Here is a 22,530-nt window from a genome sequence, read left to right as displayed (position 1 = left end):
CCGGTGGTCTGTAGCAGACTCCCACCACGACATTACCCTTGTTGTTCATACTTCTAAATTTAATCCAGAGACTCTCAGGTTTTTCTGCAGTTTCATACTGGAGCTCTGAGCAGTTATACTGCTCTCTCACATACAACGCCACTCCCCCACCTTTTCTGCCCTGCCTGTCCTTCCTGAACAGTTTATATCCATCCATGACAGTACTCCAGTCATGTGAGTCATCCCACCAAGTCTCTGTTATTCCAATTACATCATAATTCCCTGACTGTGCCAGGACCTCCTTGCCCCTCCACGCATGTTTCGCTTCATTATACATTTTTTTCCTAAATATTATTATTTTAACTCTTGACCTCCCTCTCGCGCTCATTCCCCCCCTCCCCATATAACCTCCCCATCTCTGTGCACAGCGACCCTGGCCACCGATCCGGAGTCCTTGCTGCATCCTCCCTCCCATCGCGGGGCCGCTACCCAGGCACAAATGGGCACTTTGTTGATGATGTCACAGGGTGGTGGTGTAGCCTGTACAATTTTTATGGCTATAGGATGACGTATTGGGGTACAGCTTGTCCTTGTAGATGGCTACTTCAAAGTTAATTGAGGGGATGAAATTTGGTGAAACACACAGAAACGTGATTTAATACAGACAGTTATAACTGAAATCATAGGCAAGGCTCAATACACGTAACAATTAGACTATATAGTAAAGAGGGTCTTGCCCTGTGCATACTTACCAGTTATGGACACCGTTGGAAACGAAGATCAAGGGGCAAGGGAGCCCATCAGAAGGGAGGCCCTGCTTCAGTTGACCCTATCTCAGGGACCCAACAAAATGAAAAAATGGTCACTAGGAAAGGTAATTTACCCACTTTATTATGGTAATAGGATGGCTATATACCATATCTGCTCCTTTACTCTGATTACAATAATGTCAATAGCTGCCCCAACCCATATGTGGCCTTTGGGAAGTCCATAATTTAGCATCAAGCATTAATACTCATGATTTACATCACTTAGTTATTAATAATTCCAATATATGAATGCGTCCAACTGCTGAGATACTGCATAGCAACCTAATTGCTAAAGCCCGCCGCCTCCCCACCCCGCTTTCAGAATCCTGTGGCGTGTTGCACCTGTTTGTGGTTACTCGTTAGTTTCTCAAAATCAGGGTGCAAAATATCTGACTTGGGATTCTCTCCTTAGGCCTATTCAGATAAATCCCAGACTTCAGCATAACTACTCCCACAAAGCCTCCACCTAATATATGGCCCTTAACTGTAGCAAGCTTTGGCTATGTTTACACTACCGCAGTCAGTCGACCTACGCTGCGCAACTCCAGCTACGTGAATAAAGTAGCTGGAGTCAGCGTACCTTAGATCACGTTACCACAGGGTGTAAGCTGCAGGGGGTCGACTTACTTTACTCCTCTCATCTGGATAGAGTACAGGGTCGACTGGAGAGCGATCTGCAGTCGATTTAGCGGTGTTTACTACACCGGTAAATCGACCATGGGTGGATCGATCTCAGGCGTCGATCCCGGCTGTAGTGTAGACCTGCATCGCCTCCTTGCCCCTCCACGCATGTTCCAAGCTAACGAGCAATATTGTGATCATGACATTTTCCCTCTAGTGAGTATAAAATTGCCCACAAGACATGGTGGTCGTAGATGATAAAATCAGGTCGGGGTCAACAGGAGTGAGAGTTTGGAGAGTCTTGTCCCCCCCTCTCCCCATCTGCAGCAGCCACAAGCTGTCTTCCCTCCAGGCTCCTTGGATCTCTGAGCCTGTCCCTCCGGAGCTTGCGTGGCCCAGTTCTTGTTTCTTACACTCTCCTTTTCCGGAAGAATTAGGGGCTGTTGCTTCTGAATTTTAGTGTTTAATTCCCCAGCCTTCTCCACACACTGGGGGAGTTTAATTCTCCCTCCCATTACACCTGAGTCACTAGGTTTCCTAATTTCCCCCAAATCTGCTTTTGCGATGTCACAGTTCTGGGGTAGCGAAGCCTTTGAACTGCCTCCATGGTCTGCTCAAGCAATGGCCTCTTGGGTATAAGGCCTCTAGCCAGCCCCTCTCTATGGGTGGGGACCCACATGCCTCTCCTGTTTGACCAGGGTGTGAGGATTGCAGCTTGTTCTCCACTGTGTTCACTGGACTAACATCCAGTTCCCGTGCTTTGCTTTCTCTCCAGGGGCTGTGAGCCGTGTGTGTGTGATAGAGGCAGGAATTTTGGTGATACTTCTATGATGCCAATACACACCTCAGTTTCCCTCTGTGGTTGGTATTGCTATGATTATAAAGAGGAGGAGACATGAGGTGTTTTGTCACGGAGCTGTCTTGGGGTGATATGAATGGGTCATTAAGGACAGGCTGGGACCAACCTACATCAATGGAATACCCGACAGAGACAAGGGAATAATTGTCACCTGTCCATGGGAGGATCTCAGTTTTGCTGAGTGAAGCATACATACATACATACTACCTAATTAACTTACACCCAGCAAAATTAATTATACCGCAGGCAGAAACAATTAGAGAACCAGAAAAGTGGTGGACATAAAGATAAAACAATACAGAAATGAGGGTACCACAACCGTTGATAAGTGATTTCTTGCCAGACAGGATGCTATCAAACTAAATTTTCTTTAAGCATCTTAAGATCTATTTCGTTATCTGGTGGTTCTACCCCATTCCCCCATTCTGTGGTTGTCTTGTCTAGTTAGATTGTAAATCGTTCAGGGCATGGGCCATCTACTATTCTGTGTTTGTACTTTGCCTAGCACAATGGGGATCCACTGTTAGCTGGTCCTTAGGCACTAAGGTAATGCATATGATTTATAATAATAATAACTCTCCTGCCACTTTGAGCCAAGGAAGCCGGCCTTGGGACATTACTGCTTAAAAATGATCTGGGGTTAAAACCGTGGACTATTCTTTGTGACAAGTATCCCACAAATTCCACTGACCTCCCTTGTTTTCTTTACCTGACGTAGGGTTTCTAAATTCCAAACCTGATGTGATCTCGCAGCTGGAACGAGGGGAAGAGCTGTGGGTCCCAGACCTCCAGGGCTCTGAGAAAGAAGTGCTCCTGAGAGCTGCCTGCACAGGTGAGGGATTGGTTAAACCATCTCAAAACTGTCCATGAATACAGGAAATATTTGGGATGCCCTACAAAGACCTTGTGAGCTCTCCAAATTCAGGATTGTTCCCTTCAGATGTGGAATCATTAGGCAGATGTCACTCATGGCTTCCCACCTACCTAACTGACAACTGGCAGCAGGTCCCTCCCCAATCTCGCTTTCCCTGAGTGTTGTGGTGAGATACACACCCAGAACTGATCCTTCCTCTCTCCTCTGGGGAAGGGTTTGGGGAAAATGAGCTCCTGATAAGTTTGATCTCTCCCACACATATTTTGGTTTGTTCATCCCTTTTTCCCTTCCTGTCTCTGAGATTTCCTTTCTCTCTGGCGCAGGGAGTGACCTATGTCTGGATTCTCTCTGTCTCCCATCAGGTGTTGGGATGGTGAGTGAGAATGAGGAGAATCCTCAACAGGAAGATGATGAGCAAGTAGAATCACATAGGACATTATCAGGAAGATCCAAAGGGAATGTTTCCGGGAGTTGTGCACTGCCAGACAAAGAAAAGCCTGTGAGACTCAGCAGAGTCCAGAGGAAAACTTAAGTAGCCTCTCAGACCTTATTACACACAAGAGAATCAACTTGGAAGAGACACATTACACATGGCATGAGTGTGGGAAAAGCTTCAATGAGAGCTCAGACCTTTTCACACATCAGAGAATCCACAGAGGAGAGAGACCCTACATGTGCTCTGAGTGTGAGAAAGGCTTCAATCAGAGCTCTACCCTTATCGCACATCAGATAACCCACACAGGAGAGCTGCCCTACACATGCTCGGAGTGTGGGAAAAGCTTCAGTTGCAGCTCAAACCTTATCACACACCGTAGAATCCACACTGGAGAGATGCCCTACACATGCTCTGAGTGTGGGAAAAGCTTCAGTTGCAGCTCAAAGCTTATCACACACCGTAGAATCCACACTGGAGAGACGCCCTACACATGCTCTGAGTGTGGGAAAAGCTTCAATCAGAGCTCACACCTTATCACACATTGTAGAATCCACACAGGAGAGCTGCCCTACACATGCTCTGAGTGTGGGAAAAGCTTCAGTCGGAGATCAACCCTTATCAAACATAGAATCCACACAGGAGAGAAGCCCCACACATGCTCGGAATGTGGGAAAAGCTTCAGTTGGAGCTCAGACCTTATCACACATTGTAGAATCCACACTGGAGAGACGCCCTACACATGCTCTGAGTGCGGGAAACGCTTCAATCGGAGCTCAGACCTTATTAAACATCGTAGAATCCACACCGGAGAGACGCCCTACACATGCTCTGAGTGCGGGAAAAGCTTCAAACAGAGCTCAGACCTTATCGTACATCAGAGAATCCACACCGGAGAGACACCCTACACATGCTCTGAGTGCGGGAAAAGCTTCAATCGGAGCTCAAATCTTATCGTACATCAGAGAATCCACACGAGAGACACCCTGCACGTGCTCTGAGTGTGGGAAAAGCTTCAGTCAAAACTCAAACCTTATCTCACATCGTAAAATACACACAAGAGAGACCCTACACATCCTCTGAGTGCGGGAAAAACTTCATTGAGTGCTCAGACCTTGTCATACGTCGTAGAATCCACAGTGGAGAGAGATTCTGCACATGCTCTGCATTTGGGAAAAGCTTCAATCAGAGGTCATTCCCTATTAGACATCAGAAAATCCAAATGGGAGAGAACTGTGAGAAATGCCTTGATTAGGGCTGGCCAAAGATTTGTTTTTTAAAAAATCACATTTGCTAATTCCAGTATAGTGATCTCTGCACCATCTTCACCGTGGTCTCTCAGCTCCCCCAGATGAGTTGCCTCCTTCTGCCTTTTGCAGCTCCCCCTTCTTTGGGGTCAGTCCTGTGATCTTTTCTATCAACTCCTTTCCTTTTGACTCATAGGAGCGTGTGTCCCTCCAGCCAGGAATGTTCATCAGCTCCAGGTCGGGGAGAGAGGGTTGATGCCGCCAAGCTACCCTGAGGCAAAAGCTACCTGTGTCTTACATCCACTAGGACTGTACATGGAATTGGCTGCTCAAGTTAGTGATTTTGGTGTAAAAAGACAATCATAGTTGTAGAGCAGAAGCAGCCCAGGGAATGAACCTAACAGGTAATGATCAAGTGATCTCTCTCCTGCCATCCATCTCCACCCTCTGACAAACAGGCTAGGGACACCATTCCTTACTCATCCTGGCTAATAGCCATTCATGGACTTAACCTCCATGAATTTATCCAGTTCTCTTTTAAACCCTGTTATAGTCCTAGCCTTCAGAACCTCTTCAGGCAAGAAGTTCCACAAGTTGACTGTGCGCTGTGAAGAAGAACTTCCTTTATTTGTTTTAAACCTGCTGCCCATTAATTTCATTTGGTGGCCCCTAGTTCTTGTATTATGGGAGTAAGTAAATAGCTTTTCCTTATCTACTTTCTCCACATCACTCATGATTTTATATACCTCTATCATGTCCCCCCTTAGTCTCCTCTTTTCCAAGCTGAAAAGTTCTAGCCTCTTTAATCTCTCCTCATATGGGACCCGTTCCAGACCCCTAATCATTTTAATTGCCCTTCTCTGAACCTTTTCTAATGCCAGTATATCTTTTTTGAGATGAGACCACATCTGTACGTAGTATTCAAGATGTGGGCGTACCATGGAGTTATATAAGGGCAATAATATATCCTCCGTCTTATTCTCTATCCCCTTTTAATGATTCCTAACATCCTGTTTGCTTTTTGATTGCCTCTGCACACTGCGTGACATCTTCAGAGAACTATCCATGATGACTCGAAGATCTTTTCCTGATTTGTTGTAGCTAAATTAGCCCCCATTATATTGTATGTATAGCTGGGGTTATTTTTTCCAATGTGCATTACTTTACATTTATCCACATTAAATTTCGTTTGCCATTTTGTTGTTCAATCACTTAGTTGTGTGAGCTCTTTTGAAGTTCTCCACAGTCTCCTTTGGTCTTAACTATCTTGAGCAATTTAGTGTCATCTGCAAACTTTGCCACCTCACTTTTTACCCCTTTCTCCAGATCATTTATGAATAAGGTGAATAGGATTGGTCCTCGGACTTACCCTTGGGGAACACCACTAGTTACCCCTCTCCATTCTGAGAATTTACCATTTATTCCTACCCTTTGTTCCCTGTCTTTTAACCAGTTCTCAATGTTAGAGAGAATCATGAACTGCTCAGAGACAATTAATGCAGAGAAGCAGGAAAATTTGTCAAACATATGACTGGTTCTGACTTATTTACTTGGTCTTCAAAGAGAACAACAAGCACCTGAGTCTCCTTCCTATCAGTAACCCCTGCTCAGCCAATCAGGGTAGAGACTGAGGACGGAGGCTGAAGGTTCTCACCAGAGAGCCCAATGGATGGCCCAGGTCACCGGTGGGGATCACTGCCAGAGCACTATTTCAGCCCCACATTTTTGGGTGGACCTCCCACAGTGGGAGGTGCAGAGCACTCCCCCGCAACACACACACACCCGCTCCTGGTATTAGGAGGGAACAGAAACGTTTGGTGCTGGGGCCCACAAAATTGGCTGAGTACTAATTCAGCCCCACATTTTTGGGTGGACCTCCCACAGTGGAAGCTGTAGAGCACTCCTCCATGACACGCACCTCCTGGTGTTGGGAGGAACAGGAAAAAGGACAAAAGAAGCAAGAGACAAAGAGAAAGGAGGGAGAGAGGGAGGAAGAGGTGAAACAAAAAAGACAAACCCCAATGTCCCCAGTGATTCTAAGGGACAAAATCCCAGGAGCAGAATAAAATTCGGCCTCCTTAAGCTCGTGTTTTCCATGCCTAGAATTCAACTGTCACCAGATGGATCAGACTGAACAGGTTTCAAACCTTGAGGAGGCTCTTACCTTCTAAACAGGGACGGCTGTTTTCTAGTAAAATCACTAAAAGGGACGGAGAAAACTCGAAAGAGGTTCCTCCTGGCGCTCACGTACGTGAACCCGAATACTCTCTCTGTCCTCAGAGAGAGACCTGGAGAAGGAGACTTGCTGAAGCAAAGCCACAGGGGTCTCTGAGGTTTCCCTGGCCCCTCGCCCCTCTCCTGCCTGGCTGATGTCAGCATCTCTCTGTGAGGTCACCACCACCTTTGACCAATAGTCTGAGGTTCTGCAAAAGGCCTTTGTGATGTCACTGCCACACCCCTCCCTTGCTGTGCTAACGTCCTGCCCCTGGCCAGGCACTTTGGAGGCTTGAGCTACTCCCTGTGGATCACCCCACTCAAGGAGCGTTCGTTCTAGGAAGCAAGCCGGCTAGACAGGAAAACATCAGACGCTGCTGCTCCCAATGCTACACTCAGTTTTTCAGGCTTATCACAGGCCTCCTGTATGACACAATAGCTACTTTTCAGGCAAACACATTCCAGAAAGGCATCTAGTCTTCATTAAATGACATCAGGAGATGGAGAATCCACCGCTTTCCCTGATAGCTTGTTCCTGTGGTGAATCATCTTCGCTGTTGAATATTTGTGCCTTTAGTTGTAATATGAATTTGTCTCTTTTCACCGTCCAGCCATTGGGGCTTGTTATGCCTTTCTCTGCTTTAATACCCAATCTTTTCTCTCGATTAAGGTCCTTCAACACTTCAATGACGTCACCTTTCAATCTTTTGATCAGCTAAACAGGTTGAGCTCATTCAATAGCTCACTAGAAGGCATTTTTCTCCAGCCCTCAGAACATTTGATGGCTCTTTGCTGCCCCAGCTCCAATTTCACAACATGTTTTTCTAATGAGGACACCAAAACTGGGATAGGGGCAGGTCTGAGCTCTCACACCAAATGGCTCATTGCAGTTGCCAGAATCTGTGGGCAGCTCATTTAGTTTATGCCGAGGGTTGAGTCCTGCTTTGTGCCCAGTGTCTGAGAATGAAAATCCTAAACCACCCTTTGAAATAACGAAAGCAGCAGGATGTGTTATTGTCCCTGCCCCAGAGCAGACAGACCAGTGGAGAAATGCCATGAGTCCAGGGTAATACTTCCCTGCGGTTTTACCATTTCCACTCGCTAAAGTCCCTCCCACCCTTCTGGGCTCCTAGACCAGGGGACTGAGCCTGAGCCCAGACACGGACACTGCAACTTTACTCCAGGCCAAGCCACACGGCCCTGATTAATGTGACACAGGCCAGCCGAGGGTGTTTCATTGCACTGTAGACGTAGCCTAATGTTATGTCTACACTGTGATTAACACATCCAGGGCACCTGTCTCAAAGCTCGGGTCAGCTGATTCAGGGTAATGGGGCTCGGGCTGCAAGACTATAAAATTACAGTGCAGACATATGGGCTTGAGCCCAACCTCTGAGGCCCCATGCGAGGGGAGGGTTTCTGAACCCAGGCTTCAGCATGAACACAAATATCTGCCCCTCAGCTTTAGCTCCAGGAGCCCAAGTCAGATGACCCAGGCCAGCCCTGCTGCCCTCTTTATCCCAGGAGAGATGGACTCTAAGGGTACGTCTCCATTGCAATGGAAGCCCAGGTGTGGCACTCTGTGCTCAAAGCACCTTGCAAGCCCCATATTCACCACTCTCATATAATGATGACATGGTTTGTACAAAGTCTGCCTGGTGAGGTATCATTTCAAAAGTCTCGATCTGTTGAACATTAATATCATGTTGGATTGTGTGTGCTCGCATTGGTTGGGAAGTTATGAAGTTTTGCTCTGTGGGCTTGGCTACACTTGCACTTCAAAGCGCTGCCGCTTTGAAGCGCTAAGTGTAGTCAAAGCGCCAGCACTGGGAGAGAGCTCTCCCAGCGCTGTCCGCACTCCACTTCCCTGTGGGGAATACCAGACAGCGCTGGGAGCCGCGCTCCCAGCGCTGGGGCTTTGACCACACTGGCGCTTTGCAGCGCCGCAATTTGCAGCGCTGGAGAGGGTGTTTTCACACCCTGCTGCAGCGCTGCAAATTTGCAAGTGTAGCCAAGGCCTGTGTGTGTTACTGAGATATGGGTTGGGAAATGCCCATCGCCAGCCTTTCTGGTGTGACAATGGAGGAGCCAGACTCGCTGCTGGCCCATTAAAGGGATCCACACTGCCAAGGACTAGCCCAGGAACCATGTACAATGCAGGCTTCTCCGAGATAGCACAGCGACAATGGACACTGCTTGACTCACATCGTAGCAAAGGAGCTTCCTAGCAAGTTGGAAGAAACTATGAAAGAGGGAAGAGACATCATGACTTGGCCTCTCCCCCAGAACTCAGCAGGTGGAAACACACCTGGAGGAGAAAACTGAACTGATTCAGAAATCAGAAGAGAATAATAACAATAATACTTGCAAACCAAAGTCCCCAACCAGACTAGTACTGGTTTTCAGCAGAAAATTTTCAGTTTGGGGAATTTTGTTTTCTCAGTCAGACCTTGCCAAGGGAAGCAGGGAGAAAATGTTTGAGTTGCCTCCTTCAGAGCAGCTTGGCCTAGACACTAGCTCTGGTTCACTGCTCTGGCCTTGCTCGGGTTGATGGTATTTTAATAATTTGGGCAGGTCCCAGGGTGTTTGGGGGAGATGATGAGGATGTGCCCTTTTGAGATAAAAACTAAGAAATACAGGACTAGAGAATTTTTTTTAAGAAATCTGGGATTTAGACATTTTATTTAAAGCAAGGGAGTTCTGAGTTTCTGAGAAGGTTTTGTTTGCAAGAAGGAACATTGTTTGATCTGTCATTGTACCAAAGGGGTACATGTTTGTCTACAAAGGAGGGGCGACGACTAAAAGCATCCGATGAGGATGGGATTCAAACCCACGCGTGCAGAGCACAATGGATTAGCAGTCCATCACCTTAACCACTCGGCCACCTCATCTGAGCTGGCAAGAAGAAGACAGGAGGAGAAATCTAAGGCCAGCAGAGCTAGGGACAATAAGGAGTTTTTAAACACTAAGCGGAAGCAGGGGCTGAATGAGCTCCCCCCTCACATCTAGTGAGGAGCTGGGGGAAAGACTTCAGGAACAGACCGTGTTTGCACAGACACACCTACTCTGCCTAGCTATGCAGCATGATGGAGCCACTTTCCCAAAATGACCAGTTTTGGCTGCTGGTGGGTTACAAATCACTTTAGCATTGAGTGGAATGAAATGTTATTATCCTTCCTGTATGAGTGAGGGGCAGCAGAACATACCTAGTCCATCCTGATGGAGGACTGGGTGGGTGAGGAATAGCTTTTATTGGACTGCATAGAAGCCATTGAGAACATCATCCTAAACCAGGGGTCCCCAAACATTTCACTCTGTGCCCTCTTATCCATGGCTGTGGACCCTCGGAAACCACAATCGGAAACCGAGGCTGGGAGTGGGGCTGTTGCTTGCTGTGGAGATGGGTGCAGACAGGGGTAAGGGGGTCGAGGCTGAGCTGGGAGCCAGAGCCCCAGGCTGAGGGTGGGGTTGGAGAAGAGCTGGGGCAGAGTGGGGCTCAGTGCTGCTCCCTCCATGGGGGCTGGCTCAGACCCTGAGGTGCCCCTATGAATGTTCCTCTGTGTCCCCCTAGGAGTCATGCCCCACATTTTGGGAACCACTGAACCCTTCTCACTAAGCAGGGGCTAGTGATGCCAAAGCCCAGGGAAAGGGAGAACAAGTGCAGGGCCCCCAGCACTGGAGCCATGTGAAGGGGCTGCAGGAGAGGGGCAATGGCTGGTGGCACAGGGAGTTAAGGGCAAAGGGGGCACAGGAGGGGGCAGGAGTTAGGGGTGAAGGAGGTGCAAGGGTTGGGAGTGCAGGAGCTAGCGGTAAAGGGGGAGTGGGGATCATCCAGGGGCAATGGGGAAGTGCCAAAGTACAAGCTTTGCTCAGGGCACCATTTTCCCTAATGCTGGTCTGAGCAAACAATTGGAAATGACCCTTCAGTGATAACAGAACCATAGTGTAGAAAAGCCCCTTTGTTAAGTGGTGGTGGCTGAGGGCTTAGGGAGATGGGTTAAAAAACAACAAGCATCTCTCTGTGGAGGTTTGATTCTTGCCTGCTGGGCAAGGCTGGTGTGTGGTGTCTCCATGGCTGCACTTTCAGTGTCTGATCACCCACGGTGTCACAGGGAGCCAAGTCTAGACATATTCAGAGGCTCTATGCCAGGGTTTCTCAAACTTCCTTTCACTGCAACCCCCTTCAGCTAAAAAAAAAAAAAAAAACCTTACTATATGGCCCTGGAAAGAGGGACGAAGCCCCTCCACACCAGGCAGGGGCAGGGGGGAGCCAAAGCCTGAGCCCTGCCCCAGTTAAGGGAGTGCAAAACCAAAGCTTGAGGGATTCAGCCCTGGGTGGTGGGGCTCAGACTTTTGGCTTCAGCCTCAGGCACCAACAAGTCTAATGCCAGCCCTGGCAACCCCATTAAAACAGGGTTATGACCCACTTTGGGGTCCTGACCCACAGCTTGAGAACCACTGCTCTATGCTGAGGGGAGAGAGTTTTCCTGTGGGTGCAGTTAATCCACTTCCCCAAGAGGTGGCAGCTATGTCAGTGGGAGAAGCTATATCGGTGGGTGTGCAAGCTGTGGTGGTTGCCACATTTAAGAAGTTTAATCAAACCCCATTTTTAAAACCACCTGTGGTCTGGGAATGGCAACGGAGATCAATGAAGCAGGGTCTGTCCTTCAAAGTCCTGGAGATCACAATTCTATACTCCTGTTGTCATGGGGGTATAGCTTAGTGGTAGAGTGCTTAACTGCAGCTCAAGTGGTCCTTCGGTCAAACTCCTGTGTTCTCTTATAACCTTCTTTCTTTTTTTTTAAAAAAGGAAAACATTTATTTTTCCATTCTCCATTCTGTTCAGGAGCTCCACTATACGGGGGTGCTTGATATGAATGTAAACACTCAACATTTCGCTGTCCAAATGCATAAAAACCTAGCGAAGCTGTCCATCAGCTGAAATCCGTTCCAATCCTCTAAGTGTCTAGTTTATGTTTTCATCAATTAAACAAAGGTATCATACGAATGTACATTTGCAGATCCCTCTTCTCCAGGAGCTGTGCTGTGCAGAAGAACAAGAGCCACATCCAGCTGCAGTTCAGGAATCTGATGACCAAAGAGCCAATAAATGTTCTGAGGGCTGGAGAAAAATGCCTTCTAGTGAGCTATGAACGAGCTCAACCTGTTTAGCTCATCAAAAGAAGATTGAAAGGTGACTTCATTGAAGTGTTGAAGGGCCTTAATGGACAGAAGAGATTGGGTATAAAGGGCTCTTTAATCGAGCAGAGAAAGGCATAACAAGACCCAATTGCTGGAAGGTGAAAAGAGACAAATTCATATTACAAATAAGACACAAATATTCAACAGCGAGGATGATTCACCACAGGAACAAGCTACCAAGGAAAGTGGTGGATTCACCATCTCCTGATGTCATTCAATGAAGACTAGATGACTTTCTGGAATGTGTTTGCCCCAAAAGTAGCTCTTGTGTCATACAGGAGGCCGGTGATATGCAGGGGGGTCAGATTAGATGCTCTAATGGTCTCTTCTGGTCATAAAGTCAACCAATTTCTGAAAAACTGAGTGTAGCATTGGGAGCAGCGTCTGATGTTTTCCTGTCTAGCCGGCTTGCTTCCTAGAACGAACGCTCCTTCAGTGGGGTGATCCACAGGGAGTAGCTCAAACCTCCAAAGTGCCTGGCCAGGGGCAGGACATTAGCCCAGCAAGGGAGGGGTGTGGCAGTGACATCACAAAGGCCTTTTGCAGGACCTCAGGCTATTGGCCAAAGGTGGGGGGGAGGTGGTGACCTCACAGAGAGATGCTGACATCAGCCAGGCAGGACAGGGCGAGGGCCAGGAAACCTCAGAGACCCCTGTGGCTGTGCTTCAGCAAGTCTCCTTCTCCAGGTCTCTCTTTGAGGACTGAGAGAGTATTCGGGTTCACGGACGTGAGCGCCAGGAGGAACCTCTTTCGAGTTTTCTCCTTCCCTTTTCCTGATTTTACTAGAAAACAGCCGTCCCTGTTTAGAAGGTAAGAGCCTCCTCGAGGTTTGAAACCTGTTCAGTCTGATCCATCGGGGGTGTGTTGGGGCGGGCAGAGAGGGGATGGGCGGCACTGGGGAGGGGAGCTCGGGGGTTGGGGACAGGGGCAGAAGAGGAGGGGGCGGCACTGGGGAGGGGGAGCTCGGGGTGTGTTTGGGGCGGGGCAGAGAGGAGATGGGCGGCACTGCGGGAGGGGAGATCGGGGTGTTTGGGGTAGGGGCAGAGAGGGGATGGGCGGTGCTGGGGAGGGGACCACGGGGTGGGGTTGGGGCGGGACAGAGAGGGGATGGGCGGCACTGGGGAGGGGGCGCTCGGGGGTGTTGGGGCGGGGCAGAGAGGGGATGGGCGGCACTTGGGGAGGGAGCTCGGGGGTTGGCGGCGGGGCAGAGAGGGGATGGGCGGCACTGGGGAGGAGCTGGGGGTGGGGGCGGGGCAGAGAGGGGTTGGGCGGCACTGGGAAGGGGAGCTCGGGAGGGGTTGGTGGCGGGGCAGGGAGGGGTTGGGCGGCACTGGGGAGGAGCTCGGGGGTGGGGGCAGGGCAGAGAGGGGTTGGGCGGCACTGGGGAAGGGAGCTCGGGAGGGGTTGGTGGCGGGGCAGAGAGGGGAGGGGCGGCAGTGGGGAGGAGCTCAGGGGTTGGGGCGGGGCAGAGAGGGGAGGGGCGGCAGTGGGGAGGGAGCCTGGGGGTTGGGGCGGGGCAGGGAGGGGATGGGCGGCAGTGGGGAGGGGGAGCTCAGGGGGTTGGGGGCGGGGCAGAGAGGGGGATGGGCGGCACTGGGGGAGGGGGAGCTCGGGGGGGGGTTGGGGGCAGGGAAGAGAGGGGGATGGGCGGCACTGGGGAGGGGAGCTCAGGGGGTTGGGGCGGGGAGGAGGGGATGGGCGGCAATGGGGAGGGGAGCTGGGGTGTTGGGGCGGGGCAGAGAGGGGATGGGCGGCACTGGGAGGCGGCGGGGCAGAGAGGGGATGGGCGGCAGTGGGGATGGGGAGCTCAGGGGTTGGGGGCAGGGCAGGGAGGATGGGCGGCACTGGGGAGGGGAGCTCAGGGGTTGGGGGCGGGGAGGAGGAGGAGGGCGGCAGTGGGGAGGGGGCTCAGGGGTTGGGGACAGGGCAGAGAGGGGAGGGCGGCAGTGGGGAGGAGCTCGGGGTTGGGCTGCTCAGGAGCCGCCTCGCGAACGCTTCAAGGCCACGTGACGCCCTCTCGGAAACTCCGCCTCTCCCGAGACAGCCAATAGGAAGAGGAGGCAGAGCCCTGACCAATGGGAGCGCGAGAAGAAACCTTCCCCCCCCCGCCCAGTTCCCGGGTGAGGTTGGGGGCTGCAGTGACCCGAGCCCCCAGCAGGGTGCATCGGGGCTGCAGTGACTAGACCCCCCAGCAGTGTGCATCGGGGGGGGTCTGCACTGACCAGACCCCCCAGCAGGGTGCATCGGGGGGGGGCTGCACTGACCAGACCCCCCAGCAGGGGGGCTGCCGGCCGTGGGGTTCCCTGCAGCCTGGTGCCAGTCACAGGGAGACCCGCAATAGCCTGACCCCACCCCTGTCCGAGCTCCGCCCTGCCCCCAGCCCACTGCCTCTTGAGCAGCCCCTGCGGTGTCACCACTACCCCCGTCTGTGTCCCCCACAGCTTCCCAGCCCCCAGCTCCCCTCCGGTGGCCCCCACACACTTCCTCCCTGCAGCCTGCCCCATTCCCCCCCTGAGTCCCAGCTTCACCCCCGACATCTCTCCAACCCACCTCCCCATCGCAGCCTCTGCCCCCAGTGCCCCAGCCCTGCTCCCGGGGCAGAGGCCCCACCCCCGGCCGCTCCACTCCCCACCCTGGGCAGCTGCGGGCGCTGAGGAAGGGGGGTCTGGGCCAGGCCAGGTGCTGGGCCGATCCTGGTGAAAGAGAGACGAGCCGGCAAGGCTGAGAGGCCCCTCCCTTGTCTGGGGGGGGGACAGGGGCTCCCACAATTTGGCCAGTGTCACCCTCCCCCATCCAGAGGAGACGTCCGCTCCCAGCAGGCCGTGCTCCATCTACACCCCGCTGGGGGGAGCCCCCAGTCCACCAGTGCCCCCCACCCCGCCCCCATCAGCAGCCAAGCCGGGAACCTGCCCCTTCTCCCCTGCGAGGGCTGCAGGACTCCCTGCCCCCGCAGCACCAGCCTCCTCCATGTCCCGGGGTGGGGTGGGGAAGGGGATTCCTTCTTCCCATTGCCCAGATCCCACCCCACCCGGGCTGCCCAGACGGGAGCCAGGGGCTGCAGCAGTTGGCTGCTTCCCAGGGCTACCAAGGAGCCGCCAGGAGAAGGGACGAGAGTCTCCACGGCGCTGCAGCCGTTCACACTGGGACCCGTCTCACACGGGGGAAACTGAGGCACCAGGGAGGGCGAGATGGGCTGCACCAGCTCAGATTGGGAGTCTGGGGGAGAGCCAGGAATAGAACCCAGGAGTCCTGGCTCCATGGGCAGCAGGACTCCTCCACTTGGGAGGCTGGGCGGGCCCGGTCTGTGGCCCTGGCCGAAGGCCTGCTGCCTCTCTGCCTCCTCCTGCGAAAGCCCCGCCCACACGCCCCCTACACCCCGCCCACACTCCCCCTTCAGCCCCGCCCACACGCCCCTTCAGCCCCGCCCACACGCCCCTTCAGCCCCGCCCACACGCCCACCCTCAGGACCCCTTTGGGAGCAGGGCCTCTGGGTGGAGCACAGGCCAGGTGCCTCCCCGGGCCCCTTATACCCACCGCCCCTGCCTGGCTCCCGGCCTCCCCTGCTCTAACCACTAGACCCCGCGGCACTGGGACAATTTGTATAGTGGGAGGTGCTGAGAGCCAGTGAACAAACCTGTAAACCCTGCACAGGATGGAAACCACTTCAAGCTGGGGGGGGGTGCACAAGACTGGCCCCCACTCCCTTCCCAGAGCCAGCGGTGGGACCCGGATACCCTGGCTCCCAACCCCCACTCTAACCACTAGCCTGCACTGCCCTGCCACAGCTGGGGAGAAGAACCAGGAGTCCTGACTCCCAGCCCGGCCGTGGGTGGAGCAGGACGTACTGGCCATGGGCTCAGCTGGGCATCACTTACCATCAGGCTGGATAGTATCCCAGTGCTGACCTCCAGCCCCACAGCTCTGCTGGTGCCCCTCACTCCCGACCCGCAGCCCCTTGGTTCCCCCCAGCACTGACGGTGCCCCTCACGCCCGACCCGCAGCCCCTGCTATCCCAATCCTGATCTCCACACCCACAGCTCTGCTGGTGCCCTTCACTCCCGACCCGCAGCCCCTCCTATCCCAATCCTGACCTCCAGACTCACAGCTCTGCTGGTGCCCCTCACTCCCGACCCGCAGCCCCTTAGGCGTCCACCAGCTCTGACGGTGCCCCTCACTCCCGACCCGCAGCCCCCTATTCCCCCACCAGCTCTGCCGGTGCCCCTCACTCCCGACCTGCAGCCCCTGTTATCCCAGTCCTGACCTCCAGACTCACAGCTCTGCCGGTGCCCCTCACTCCCGACCCGCAGCCCCTGCTATCCCAGTCCTCACCTCCAGACTCACAGTTCTGCTGCCCCTCACGCCCGACCCGCAGCCCCTCCTATCCCAATCCTGATCTCCACACCCACAGCTCTGCTGGTGCCCCTCACTCCCGACCCGCAGCCCCCTGGAGTCCTCGCTGAGCTCCCCAGTTACTGCGCTGCCGGTGCCCCTCACTCCCGACCCACAGCCCCTACTATCCCAGTCCTGACCTCCAGACTCACAGCTCTGCTGGTGCCCCTCCCTCCCGACCCGCAGCCCCTGCTATCCCAGTCCTGACCTCCAGACTCACAGCTCTGCTGGTGCCCCTCACTCCCGACCCGCAGCCCCTTGGTTCCCCCCAGCACTGACGGTGCCCCTCACTCCCGACCCGCAGCCCCTGCCATCCCAATCCTGATCTCCAGCCTCACAGCTCTGCTGGTGCCCCTCACTCCCGACCTGCAGCGACTGGGATTCCCGCGGAGCTCCCCAGTCACTGTGCTACCGGTGCCCCTCACTCCCGACCCGCAGCCCCTCCTATCCCAATCCTGATCTCCACACCCACAGCTCTGCTGGTGCCCCTCACTCCCGACCCGCAGCCCCTTAGGCGTCCACCAGCTCTGACGGTGCCCCTCACTCCTGACCTGCAGCCCCCTGGTCTCCCTCCAGCTCTGCCGGTGCCCCTCACTCCCAACACGCAGCCCCTGCTAGCCCAATCCTGACCTCCAGACTCACAGCTCTGCTGGTGCCCCTCACTCCCGACCTGCAGCCCCCTATTCCCCCACCAGCTCTGCCGGTGCCTTTCACTCCCGACCTGCAGCCCCTGTTATCCCAGTCCTGACCTCCAGACTCACAGCTCTGCCGGTGCCCCTCACTCCCGACCCGCAGCCCCTGCTATCCCAGTCCTCACCTCCAGACTCACAGTTCTGCTGCTGCCCCTCACTCCCGACCCGCAGCCCCTCCTATCCCAATCCTGATCTCCACACCCACAGCTCTGCTGGTGCCCCTCACTCCCGACCCGCAGCCCCCTGGATTCCTCGCTGAGCTCCCCAGTTACTGCGCTGCCGGTGCCCCTCACTCCCGACCCGCAGCCCCTACTATCCCAGTCCTGACCTCCAGACTCACAGCTCTGCTGGTGCCCCTCACTCCCGACCCGCAGCCCCTTAGGCGTCCACCAGCTCTGACGGTGCCCCTCACTTCTGACCCGCAGCCCCCTGGATTCCTCGCTGAGCTCCCCAGTTACTGCGCTGCCGGTGCCCCTCACTCCCGACCCACAGCCCCTGCTATCCCAGTCCTGACCTCCAGACCCACAGCTCTGCTGCTGCCCCTCACTCCCGACCCGCAGCCCCTCCTATCCCAGTCCTGACCTCCAGACTCACAGCTCTGCTGCTGCCCCTCACTCCTGACCCGCAGCCCCTCCTATCCTAATCCTGATCTCCACACCCAGAGCTCTGCTGGTGCCCCTCACTCCCGACCCACAGCCCCCTCGATTCCTCGCTGAGCTCCCCAGTTACTGCGCTGCTGGTGCCCCTCACTCCTGACCCGCAGCCCCTTAGGCGTCAACCAGCTCTGCTGGTGCCCCTCACTCCCGACCTGCATGGGTCACCCCTGGAGCGGGTTAAAGCTGCAGGTTGACAGTGGGGCTGCTGCCCCTGTGAACAGCTGCTGTGGCACCGCCTGGGCAGGACAGGGAGACCCAGTTATACCCCCCCCAGCCTGTATCGGGGGATGGGAGCACTCACACCCTGGGGCCCCTGATTTGGGACGGAGGGAGGCCCCCGTGCACCAGGGATGCTGTAAGGGCGAACAGGGGCACCCACCCACCCACCAGAGATCTTCTGGGGGGGGGAGTGGCACCCACACACCCAGGATCTTGTAGAGGGGGACAAGGGCATCCACACTCCGGGATCCTCTGCAGAGGGACGGACACCCACACACCCAGGATTCTGTATGGGGGGCAGAGGTACCCGGACACCTGGGCGGGGAAAGGGGGCACCGAAACATCCGGGATCTTACCTGACAGGACAGCGGCGCCTGCAGCTCGACATGAGACGGTGGCGGGGGAAGCAGGAGCATTTCCCAGTTCCAGGCTGTCCCTGTCTGGCCCAGGCACAGAGCTCACAAGCAGAGTTTAAAGCTCGAGCTGCCAGGCAGCAAACTAAGCCGGGCTCCGTGGCTGGTGCCTGTGATCCCAGCTCCTGGGGAGGCTGAGGCCGGCGGATCGCTTGAGCTCAGGAGTTCTGGGCTGCAGGGGGCTGTGCCGATCGGGTGTCCGCACTAAGTTCAGCATCAATATGGTGATCCTGGGGGAGCTTGGGGTCCCCAGGTTGCCTAAGGAGGGGTGAATCGGCCCAGGTCGGAAATGGAGCAGGTCAAAACTCCCGTGTTGATCAGTAGTGGGATTGCACCTGTGAATAGTCCCTGCAGCATAGCCTGGGCAAGACAGTGAGACACAGTCTCTTTTTACACAGACACCCCCCGCAGAGCCTGGAGGGGGGATGGGAGCACCCACATGCTGGGGATTCTGACTTGGGGTGAGGGACGCACCCAAGCAACACGGATCTTGAAAAGGGGAACAGAGACACCCACAGATCCTGGATGGGGGCAGGCAGGGGAAACCACACACTGGAGCTAGTTCATGGGGTGGGGGACAGAGACACCCACCAGAGATCCTGGATGGGAGCACCCACATGATGGGGATCTTGAACTGGGAGGAGGGAAGCACCATGTACCAGAGGTTCTGAAGGGGGAACAGGGACACCCACAGACCAGGTGTCTTGCAGCAAGAGCTGCGGTCTTCATTTACACCCGGCAGTGATGGGGATTTAACCAATTCCTGCACAGAACTTGTTCCACTAGATAATTAGCCTCACGGTTAAAAAATGGTAATTTCCAGTTGGCGTTTTGTGACATTGACTGCAAACCAAGGGGGTCGTGTTCAACCTTTGTCTGGTGAATTAAAGAACCCTTTAAAATCAGATATTCCCCCCTCTGGGAATTTTTAAAACTGTGTATTTAAAATCAGTGACTAAATCCCCTCTTAACCTCCAGTCAATGAAATCAATTGAGCTTCTTCAATCTCTCGCTGTAGACAGAAGAGACCAATGCACATTTTCCTTGTTTTTAAAGGCAAAATTCCTGATCTTTCCACTGGGATCTTCTGCTTCAACTGTCAGTTTGGGGAAGGATTTGGCTTCCTGGGCTATAATCTGCCCGCTGGGTTATAATCTGCGGTTTGAAGGGTCAAATTTAGATGAGGCCGTTAGTGCTGCCCCCGTGTGGCCAGAGAGGGGAGCTCACAAGCAGAGTTGAAAGCTGGAGCTGGAACGGACCTGGCTGGACACGTGGGGCACAAAGGCTCTCACGTGGGATCCTCGCTGTGCAGCAGGAGGCGGAGGGAAGCTGGTTGTCAGGGGTCAGGGCAGCTCCCTGCCAGGCTGACCCGGTGTCTGTGCTAAGCTCGGCATCAATCAGGTGATTCTGGGAAGTTCGGGGTCCCCAGGCTCCCACAGGAGGGTGAAGCAGGTCACCCCTGGAGCAAGTTAAAGCTGCAGGGTGACAGTGGAGTTGCTGCCCCTGTGAACAGCTGCTGTAGCACCGGCTGGGCAGGACAGAGAGAGCCAGTTATACCCCCCCCCCCAGCCTGTATCGGGGGATGGGAGCACTCACACCCTGGGGACCCACCCACCAGAGATCTACGGGGGCGGGAGAGTGGCACCCACACACCCAGGATCTTGTAGGGGGGGACAAGGGCATCCACACTCCGGGATCCTCTGCAGAGGGACGGACACCCACACATCCAGGATTCTGTATGGGGGGCAGAGGTACCCGGACACCTGGGCTCCTGGGCAGGGGATGGGGGGCACCGAAACATCCGGGATCTTACCTGGGAGGACAGTGGTGCCTGCAGCTCGACATGAGACGGGGGCGGGGGGAGCAGGAGCATTTCCCAGTTCCAGGCTGTCCCCGTCTGGCCAAGGCACAGAGATCACAAGCAGAGTTTAAAGCTCCAGCTGCCAGGCAGCAAAATAAGCCGGGCTCCCTGGCTGGTGCCTTTGATCCCAGCTCCTGGGGAGGCTGAAGCCGGCGGATCGCTTGAGCTCAGGAGTTCTGGGCTGCAGGGGGTTGTGCCGATCAGGTGTCTGCACTAAGCTCGGCATCAATAGGGTGATCCCTGGGAAGCTCAGGGTCCCCAGGTTGCCTATGGAGGGGTGAACCGGCCCAGGTCGGAAACAGAGCAGGTCAAAACTCCCATGCTGATCAGTAGTGGGATCACACCTGTGAATAGTCCCTGCAGCGTAGCCTGGGCAAGACAGTGAGACACGGTCTCTTTTTAGACCCCCCCCCCCCCGCAGAGCCTGGAGGGGGGATGGGAGCACCCACAAGCTGGGGATTCTGACTTGGGGGGAGGGACGCCCCCCTGCACATGGATCTTGAAAAGGGGAACAGAGACACCCACACACCACAGAGCCTGGATGGGAGCAGGGGAACCATACATGGGAGCTAGTTCATGGGGTGGGGGACACACCCATATGCTCCGTTGCACCATTCTTAATGAGAAGAACGGGGGCATCCACACAACACGGATCCTTAACGGGCGGGGGGACACCCACACACTCCACTATTAACCAGGAGGGACAGGGGCACCAGACACCCCCAGTAGCGTGGAGAACACCCACAGCCACCGGATCCCTCATGGGTAAGACGGAGGGGATTGTAATGGGGCCCAGCGCACCCACACACCAGGGATTGTTAAGGGTTGAAGGGACAGGGACACCCACACACACTGAGATCACGTCCTTGAAGGAACGCAAACCCTCCACAGAAGGACCTGGTCTGTTCCATGATGGCAGCCCAGCCTGGGTGAGTCAAAGTCTCTTTTTATAGAGCCACGCCCCAGAGGTCCTGACTAGGGCAAGAGAAACACCCACCCACCAGAGATCCTTAATGGTCTAGGGTGCACCCACACACCAGGGATTCTTAGGGGTGGGACGAATGGAGACAGCCAGACACACTGAGATCACTTCCTCCCAGGAGCCTGGGCCAGACAGGGAGACACAGTCCCCCTTTACATATCTGCCAGACAACCTTCCTCCCACTCCCTCCACACAATGTTCTTATCTGGAGGTGAAGCCAGGGAAATCCCATGGAGGATTCTTACCTGGGGAACTGGGGGGACCCACTTACCACCAGAGATTCTTAAGGGCAGGAGGAACAGGGACTCCCACCGCTGCAGCATGGGGGTGGGTCGCCTGCTGGGATCATCTGGGCATATTTCACCTCGTCAGCTCCCTGCCATTGCCTTGGGGGCCCCTTGTTCGCTGCCTCTGGTACCCAGTTTAGCCTCCGTCCTGAGGGCTGAAACGCTTTGATCTATCTAAGGTCTGTGGGATCAATACGTGTCATGGTGTAATTCTGTATTATTCGGGGGTCAGACTAGCTGAACTAATGGCCCCTTCTGCCCTTAAACGCCATGAAAACATTTCCCTGGTTTCTCCTTGCGCCTGACAGACACCACGGTGAGGGGCCCAATAGAAGATCCTGGACACAGCGCTCTGGCTCTTACTTTACTTGGGGACGTCAGCGCTTTCCTAGCAAAGCTGCTGCTAAAGCGCTGGATTTGGGGAACGGTTCGGCTCCGGTTCAGAGATCTGCCTGCGGGGTGTGAACCTGCCACGAGGAGCGGGAAACGCAACCAGCAACGGGAGGCGTTGGCTGAGCTCCGGGCTGCCCCCGTGTGGCCAAAGCTTAGAACTGAGCAGCGGAGTTTAAAGCTGGCGCTGGGAGGGAGCTGAACACGTGGGGCACGAAGGCTCCTGCGTGTAACGCTTGTTGGGTGGGCAGCTGAGCGTAGCTGATTGCCGGAGTTCAGAGCTGGCACCCCGGGGTGCTGAGCAGGTGTCTGTGCTCAGGTTGGCCTCGCTATGATGGTATCTGGGAAGTTTGGGGTCACCAGTCTCCCTAAAGAGAGGGGAGCCCGCCCAGGAAAGGAGGCC

General features: G+C 54.6%; 1 non-coding gene and 1 pseudogene across 1 annotated transcript; both read right to left on the bottom strand.

Moving 5' to 3' along the window:
• Positions 1–22,530, bottom strand: part of LOC120375866 — a 332,464-nt pseudogene that overhangs the window by 28,827 nt on the left and 281,107 nt on the right.
• On the bottom strand, positions 9,846–9,927 carry TRNAS-GCU. The gene has a single exon. It is a non-coding gene; the product is annotated as a tRNA-Ser (tRNA).

Source organism: Mauremys reevesii, linkage group 12 (assembly GCF_016161935.1).
Source record: "Mauremys reevesii isolate NIE-2019 linkage group 12, ASM1616193v1, whole genome shotgun sequence".
NCBI lineage: Eukaryota > Metazoa > Chordata > Testudines > Geoemydidae > Mauremys > Mauremys reevesii.
This window is presented reverse-complemented; position numbering and strand designations above follow the sequence as displayed.